Below are 8769 nucleotides of genomic sequence, written 5' to 3' on the forward strand. Positions count from 1 at the left end.
CTTTATCTCCTTTCCTGATAAAGCCACTAGGAGTCATTTATGTGGGCTCCCTCTGATGCCCTTCTAATCCTAATCGCATCCCAAAGGCTTCACTAACCCCTCACCACTGTCCTCAGTTTGAGTATCTCATAGCTGACATAAAGGATGGTACTTCAGCATGGGACCTTGAGGGGGCACTCTCATGGCTTCCCAGGGGGCTCTTAGTTCCCATTAGGTCGGTTCCACAATTGTTAAGACTATACTTAATGATCAAAGGGGGTGGGGCATGGAAACTGACTATTGGCTTTATTCCTATGATAAAGTCAGTTCCTCCCAGAGCAGGTAGGAAGTATTTTTTAAAAGCTGGATTTCTATTTATTTCTTTAAACATTACTAGTTTTGCCTGATCTTAAACTTCACACAAGTGGAGTTATATAGCATATGCATTTCTTTGTGCCTGAATCCTGTTACTGAATAAAATGTGTCAAAGATTTATCTGTAACATCTTGTGTTTTCATTTTATTGTTTTTAACACTTTTATAAACATTTGTGTTTTATTCTATCACTTTAATTGATTTACTTGTTGATGGATAGCTAGGTTAATTCCACTTTGGGTCATCATCAATAAAACCCAACTTTCTTGAACACACACAAAGAAAAGTAAGATGCAGAACAATTACAAGAAGATATCCAACATTGACCTCTGGCTTCAACATATACATGTGTGCATGCTTGTACATAGGCACAAACATACACCGTACCCACCCATAAACGTGCATACACAGAGAGATATGGACACACAAATAAACCACACACACATACACACAAATTAACCTAACTGGGATGCTTCGTGCCCTTCCGTATGTGTTATTACCTCCATTTTTAAAAACTGGAGAAAAGATAAATAGGAAAAGCACAGGTGTTGTCTAATTCTGCATGCTACAGCCTGGACAGCTTGAAGCCACACACATTCACCGTCTCACCACATCCCTGGTCAAGATCCAGACGTGCCTTTGATGGGTAATCCTCTTTGAGTCACACAGGCTGCAAGCTTGGTGGTGGCTGGACTTCATTCTCAGGGTATCCTTTACTTATGGTCACATGACCATAGTTTTTAAAATCATATCTTTTAAAGATAAACACAGACATGTTTACAAAGATGACGGTATAGCTGAGTCTTGATTACCACCAGAGATCAAGATCAACCAAGAACTAAGGATGGCCCTAGCTAGCTTTGGGAGGGACACAAGGAGGGGGAGGCAGGGATCATAATGCTAATCTCTCTACTGTGTGGATACTTGGACTTTCAAAACATTAGAAAGATTCTCTCAGGGGCAGCAAGATAGCTCAGCAGCTAAAGTTACTGCACAACCTGGCAACATCAGTTCAGTCCTTGGCACCCATGTAAATAAAAGTGAAAAGAGAGAATAAATTTCACAGAGTCAAAGCTGTCCTCTGACCTACACACACACACACACACACACACACACACACACACACACACACCACAGCAAGGGTGCCCCCCACATACTTCAATCACACACACGTCAAACGCACACAAATAAAAAAAAATTGAAAATTTTAGTAATCAAATCACTCAGTGGCTGACTCCAGCAACATGACAGATGCCGTGCATCAGTTCTGCTCCATTAATTGTCTGAGCTGTCAACGTTGCAACATTAACTGTCTCCACTGTCGAAGGGAGAGGACTCGGATTCTCAACTGCTCAGGTTTGGAAGCGACGTGGTTTTAAAGGTTCTCGTCCCCACACGCAGCTCTCTTGAGCTGGGAGCTTGAGCAAGGGGGCGGGCCCTCGAAGGAAAAGATCCAAAGTCTAAAGCTGTAAAGATGTTCTGATTTCCTCCTCTGGCTCTGCTGAGGCAGCTCTAGATGGTAAGGCAAGGCGGAAGCCCACAGCTGAGGCTCCTGGGCCGGGTGAGTACCCCCCTCCACAGCAGAAACAAACAAGGGGGTTGTCAGGGCCTCAGATAGGATTCAACCTCAGCAGGAGACCAGCCTCTTGGGCTACTCAGTCAATAGCTGCCAGTTGGAGGTGAGTGGCTGTAACTTGACTGCCCCCCCACCCGGGGGGGGCCCCAAAAGGGAGCAGGGGTGCTGTTTATCAAGCAACAGTGGCAGTAGCTGGCGAACAGATATTCCATGCTGTGGAGCCCTGGGAAACAGGATTACCATCAGACTCTCTCCAAGGAGGAATCTGCTACCCCGCCAGCCAGCTGCCCGTTGGAGATCCTGAGAGCTGAGAGGATTGACCTTGAGCACACAGAGAGCCAGGTTTGAAAAGCAGACAGAGGAAGGGACCTGTGGAAGTCCGCTTTCCCAGAACCATGCTTTACACCAAATACATAGGCCCCAGGCCCAGAGAAAGGTTGCTTTGCGCATTCCTGGGCTCCTTCTGAACTAACATTACTAAAAACTGCATCTTCTTAGGGCGGCTGACAGCAGCCTCTCCATCACACGATGTGACTCCATACCTCTCAGTTCCTTTCTCTGCCTGACATGACATACACACATCGACACACGCGCACATATATGCACACATATTACATACACATATATATGCATACACATGTCTGTAAACACTGTTCTCCTGTTCTCTTGGCTTCTTCTGCGCCATCTAATTAGGGTCACATTCACAGCAAGGTTTTCTCAACTTCCCATGGACAAATCTTACCGGTCCAACACATGTAGCCTGGTGTCCAGCTCATTGCTCTACAGACGAGTCCTGAAGGGCTATGTGGGCTCCCAGTTCACTTTCTCCACAGACCAGGTACTCTCCCCTCTCCACAACCTTCCCAAGCAGCAGGAGCCCTTAGCTTACTCCTCTCCCTGCTCTGAGCACAGATCAGATGGAGGCGATGAACTTCCTACTCCTGGTAATTAAAATAGAATCTGTCTTAACAGAGAACTAGACAAAGGTCAGATGAGATTCCAGCTATAGGGAAAGTTGGTGGTATCCCTGGCTTTTATTGCTAAATTCCAGCCTCTGCACCTGGCACCATGTAATCCTCACAGCCCACCCTTGAGGCAGGCACTGGCGTTCCTGTGTGCTCATGGAAACAGACTTAGACACTGAGATACAGGAGTAGAGCCAGGGTTGGACCTGGCATGCCCGCTTGGAAGTTCATGTTCTGGCCCACTGAGGGACTGAAGGGTTCTCCCAGCTGTCTCTGCTTCCCAGAGCCTAAGGAAAGGGGGGATGTTTGCAGGGTCCAGAAAATCCAAGACCCTAGTGGTCCCTGAGATACCAGACAGATGTATCTGTGGGTCCTCAGCTGACTAAGGAGCCTCGGAAAGGGGATAAGTAAAGAAATTTTCCCTCATCCTGCCAGTCCACCTTCATCCCCAAGGCAGTTCTGCCCCAGTCCTGGAAGCAAGATGGACTAGGCTACAGGGCACAAGTATTCTAGAGGCTTGTAGCCAACAACAGCTTTAAAAGATGGACTCCTAGAGAAACCTATGAGGGTGGGAGGAAAGAGAGGCACTATTGGGGAGGCTAGCAGCCTGGTGTGGTGATTTGAATAAGAATGGCCCTGATAGGCTCATATATTTGAATGCTTAGTTTCCAAAGAGTGGCACTATTTGAAAGGATTGGAAGTATTAGGAGTTGTGGCCTTGATGGACGTTGGTGGTGCACGCCTTTAATCCCAACACTAGGGAAGCAGAGGCAGGCAGATCTCTGTGAGTTTGAGGCCACCCTGTTCTCCAGAGCTAGTTCCAGGACAGCCTCCAAAGCAATACAGAGAAATCCTGTCTTGAAAAACAAAAACAAACAAACAAAAAGGAGTTGTGGCCTTGTTGGAAGAAGTGTGTCACTGGGGTGGGCTCTGAGGTTTCAAAAGCCCATGCCAGACCCAGTCTCTCTCCCCCACCTCCCTCTCCCTCTCTCTGTCTCTCTCTGTGTCTCTCTCTTCCTCTCTCTCCCTCTCTCTTTCTCTCTCTCTCCCTCTCTCTATGTCTCTCTCTCCCTCTCTCTCTCCCTCTCTCTTTCTCCCTCTCTCTCTCCCTCTCTCTGTGTCTCTCTCTCTCCCTCTCTCCCTCTCTGTCTCCCTCTCTGTCTCCCTTTCTCTCTCCCTCCCTCTCTCCCTTTCTCTCTCCCTCCCTCTCTCCCTTTCTCTCTCTGTCTCTCTCTGTGTCTCTCTCTCCCTCCCTCTCTCTCCCCTTCCTCTCTCTCCCCCTCTCTCTTCCCTCCCTCTCTCTCTCCCTCTCTCTGTCTCTCTGTCTTTCTCTGTGTCTCTCTCTCCCTCCCTCCCTCTCTCTCTCTTTCTCTCTCTCTCTCTGTCTCTCTGTCTCTCTCTCTCTCTCTCTCTCTCTCTCTCTCTCCCCTCTCTCTCTGCATGAGGATCAGGATGTAAAAGCTCTCAGCTACTTCTCCAGTGCCATGCTCCCCACCAGAGTTTAGAATGAACTAAACTCTGAAACTATAGGCAAGCTGCCAATTAGAGGCTTTTACTTTTGTCATGATGCCTCTTCACAGCAATAGAACAATGGCTAAGATAAAAGTGGGTACCAGGGACTGGAATATTGCTGTGACAGGCCTAACCATACTATTGAAGAAATACAGACTTTGAGACTTTGAACTAGAAAAATAGTTGAACACTTTAAGTGGGGTTCCATGGGCCATAGTAAGAGAAGCATGGAAGACAGAGAGCGATGTAGATAATGAGAGCTGATTCAAGAAGTTTCAGAAGGGAAGAATATAATAATAAATGGCCTAGACAGCTTTCTTGAGATATTTTAACAAACAATGTGGCTGCTTTCTGCCCTTGTCCTAAAAATCTGCCAGGAGACTAAATTGAAGAGTTTTGGATTAAAGGTGTTGGCAGAGATGATTCCAAGACAGCCCAGTGTCGGCTACGTCGTGTGGTTATTAGCAATCACTCTTATATGGGTCTTTAATGGAAAAAAGTAACTTGGACAAAGAGAAATACAAAATGTACAGTGTGAGAAGAAAAGGAACACTAGGATAAGTGATGGTAGAGCCAAGTCCAGTGCTCAAGGAGATAAAAAAAAGTTTAAAGAAAATCCTGATACTGAATAAAATATAGGAAGTAGTGAACTAAGGGCAAGACCCCACCAAGCTAAGCTTCCAGCTTGTGAGAAGGAATTAAAGAAAAGCTTAAGCAGTAAAAGAGACCAACAACAATATAAAGCTGATGCAAACGTAACTGAACAAGGGGGCCAAGTTCCAGTCCCATCAACAGCAGAACTTGAGAGTTCTGGCCATGAGATTCTGGCTTTAGAATCAAGGATAAAGGAAGGGGATTGTGGAATCCTCCTCCATGGCTCAGAGAAGCCATTAATGTGGCCAAATATGTGTCAGGGGTGTCCCTGCATGGATGGCCAGACAGGCCATTGAGTAAAGGTATGAGTAACTTGATTGCCTTGGAGACCTCAAGATGGGGATACAAGAGTCATGGGATACCTGCCAAGAAAAGTTGCAGACTGGGTGTGGAACCAGCACAAGCGAGAGAAGTATGTTGCAGTCAACAAAGATGAAAGGAGTTGGAGATCTAAAGAGTGTTTTAGCATCAGACATGAAGATGTGGACTTTAGAGTTTGCCTGCTAGTTTTCAGTCTTGTTTTGGTCCACTATTTCCTCACTGTGCTCCCTTTCCTCCCTTCTGGAATGGCAATGTATATTCTGTGCCATTGTATGTTGGAATTATGTGAACTGTGCCTTGATCTTGGTTCTATAGGGGATTATAGTTCAGAGATTGCCATGAGTCTCAGAAGAGACTTTGAACTTTGGACTTTCAAACAGTGTTGAAACTGTGAAAGACTGTGGGGACTTTTGAAGTTAGACTAAATGCATTTTGTATTATGATATAGCTATAAGCCTATGGTGGACAGAGAGTAGAATGTAGTGGTTTGAATGAAAATTTTCCTTCAATAGGCTCACATATTTAAATGTTCAGTCACTAGGGAGTGGCACTATTTAAAAGGTTTAGATGGATTAGGAGGTGTGGCTTTGTTGGAGGAGCTTCATCACTGAGGGTGAGCTTTGGGGTTTCAAAAACCCATGCCAGACCCCCTTACCTCTCCCCATGGATCAGGATGTAAAGCTCTCAGCTACTTCTCCAGTGCCATCGTGCTCCCTCCCTGCCATGGTAACAATGAACTAACCTCTAAAACTGTAAGCAGGCCCCTGCTTAATGCTTTCACTTATAGGAGTTACTTTTGTCATGGTGTCTCTTCACAGTAACAGAACAGTGACTAACACATGTAGAAGAGGGGACAGGCTAAGGTCTCAAGTTCAGGTCTAGGGAAGTGGGGAATTTCACAAGAGGGTTACATTGGGAGCTACATGTGGAAGTCAGAAGTCTGTTTTTTTCAGAACAGTGATGGTGATCTCCTAGTTGAGTGGCCCTTATCTTGAGGACATGGCTTAGTCAGCAGCCTGTGTTTTGTAGAGCAGTGATGACAACCTCTTAATGTCGAGGCCCTTATCTTAAGGACATGATTCTGGAATGAGAGTGAATTCTAGAGCCTGGAAGTGAAAACAGTAAAAAGACACAGTAGGATGGAGTCACCGATGGGCAACAGCTTGCTTCCATCATCCCCTTCATCTTAGAAAGTGGCAAGGGACTTCATAACACACAACCCTTCTCCTCTGGTGTCCAAGATCTGCATCTGGCCCCTCCCCGTCACGAGTATACAAAGTTCCTCTTAGTGCCTCTCCATTCCAATTTCAAGTTGGAAATAAGTTTTGAAGTCAGAGCCCAACCCTCAGCCCCCAGTTCCACTATGATACACACCCATGAAAACACCAACAGCAGGGAACAGATGCCCAAAAACCTAGAACCAGAGGTTTGGAAGTTTGTCGTTTAACCCAAAGCAGGCCCACAGAATATCAACTGCAGAGCATGCCTAGACTCTAAGGAAGAAGATCCTCTACAGTAAATTAAATGTAGAAAAATGTCCTTAGTATCAAAACAGGGCGCATCCCTGCAGGAGTCCTCGGAGCCTTGAAAAAGTAAGAAGGTGATGTGCTAGGTTTCCTAAACTTATTTAACCATGGACCCCTTTAAGGCAGATCCATTAGGACCAGTGTTCCATGGGATATGCTTTGGGAAAGAGTACTCTGTCCTAATTCCTTACTGGGTATCTAAACCATTTCCACTGCCACAGCTCCCACAAGCAAGTGCCCAGGTGGATACACCTCACCATCCCCAGTGCCCAGAGAGCCATTATCATAATTAGGGTTCCTTTGCTGTGAAGACACATCATGACCATGGCAGCTCTTATAAAGGAAAACATTTCATTGGGGCTGGCTTACCGTTTCAGAGGTTTAGTCCATTATCATCATGGTGGGACATGGCAGCATGCTGGCAGACATGGTGCTGGAGAAGGAGCTGAGAGTTCTACATCTTCATCTTCAGCCAGCAGAAGCAATTGTGTGTCACACTCAGCATAGCTTGAGCAAAGGAGACCTCAAAGCCCACTCTCACGGTGACACACTTCCTCCAACAAGGCCACACCTACTCCAACAAAGCCACACCTCCTAATAGTTCTACTCCCTATGGGGGTCATTTTCTTTCAAACCCCCACAGTCACCACCCCTTAGACCCCACAGTTCATCCCACCTCTTCTCCTAAGAAGCTTCATCTGAAGTCATAGCTACCTCAGAAAGGTCTGCAGAAAGCTACACAATTGATGGACTGTAGACACTCCAGGGTCAGCTCTCTGGGTTCAGCTTCACTCAGCCTCCCCACTAAACCAGGGGCTGTCCCTGTGGGATAATGGAGATATGGACCAGGGGCTCCCACCAGCAGCCCAGGCCAAGAACACGGAGTGATGGGATCAGGTCACAAGTAGCTTTAATCCCAGGCACTTCCTATCATGTGACTACGGTCAAGGCCCTGGACCTCTCTGAACATTGGGTTCCTCTTCTATGTAATAGTGCTGATGTCCTGGAGCTTGAAGGAGGTCAGCCTATAAAACCCCACAAATGGTTCTGGCATCAGGACCACCACCTGGACCCTCCCTGTCCTCACCAACCTCCCAAGGTTCCTTCCCCATCTGTGGAAAGAAAGCAATCCCCATATCTCCATGGAAGCACAGAAATTTTTAATGAATTAAAAAGGATCCTCTGAATTCACAAATCAGACTTCACCCCCTTTTTCCTTGATAAAGAATCTGACAGAGGAGCTAGATGGCTCAATGGGGAGCAAAGCTCTCATCACAAAAGCAGCAAGCTGAGGACCATTGTTCAGATTCCCAGAACTCACATAAATGTCAGTCACTTGTCATCTCAGGACACAGCAGACAGATGGTCACTATGGAAGGCTTTAAGTCCATGGGCTCTGGGTCAGCCTACTATGCTTCCAATCCCATTTATTGTCTGTGCAACCTTAGGCATATGATTTAACTTCTCTGAGCCTCATATACAAAACTGGAGTGAGAAAAGCATTTTCCTCATAGAACTGGGATGCAGACATGTTCAGATGATGTATATAAGATGCTTATATCAGTGATTGGAACAAAGAAAGGGTACATGAATGTTGCTATTGTAGACAGTATTAAATATTGATTCGCTGGCTCCATGTTGGCTCAGAGTACTCCTTGGACAGAAGTCTCTTTCTGTCTTAGTTTGAGTTTCTATTGCTGTAAAGAGACACCATGACCCCAGTAACTCTTTTAAAGGAAAACACTTAATTGAGCTGGCTTACAGTTTCAGAGGTTCAGTCCTTATCGCCATGGCAGAAGGCATGGCAGCATGCAGGCAGACATGGTGCAGGAGAAGGAGCCGAGAATTCTACACCTGGATCT

The sequence above is a fragment of the Cricetulus griseus genome, chromosome 3, assembly GCF_003668045.3.
Source record: "Cricetulus griseus strain 17A/GY chromosome 3, alternate assembly CriGri-PICRH-1.0, whole genome shotgun sequence".
NCBI lineage: Eukaryota > Metazoa > Chordata > Mammalia > Rodentia > Cricetidae > Cricetulus > Cricetulus griseus.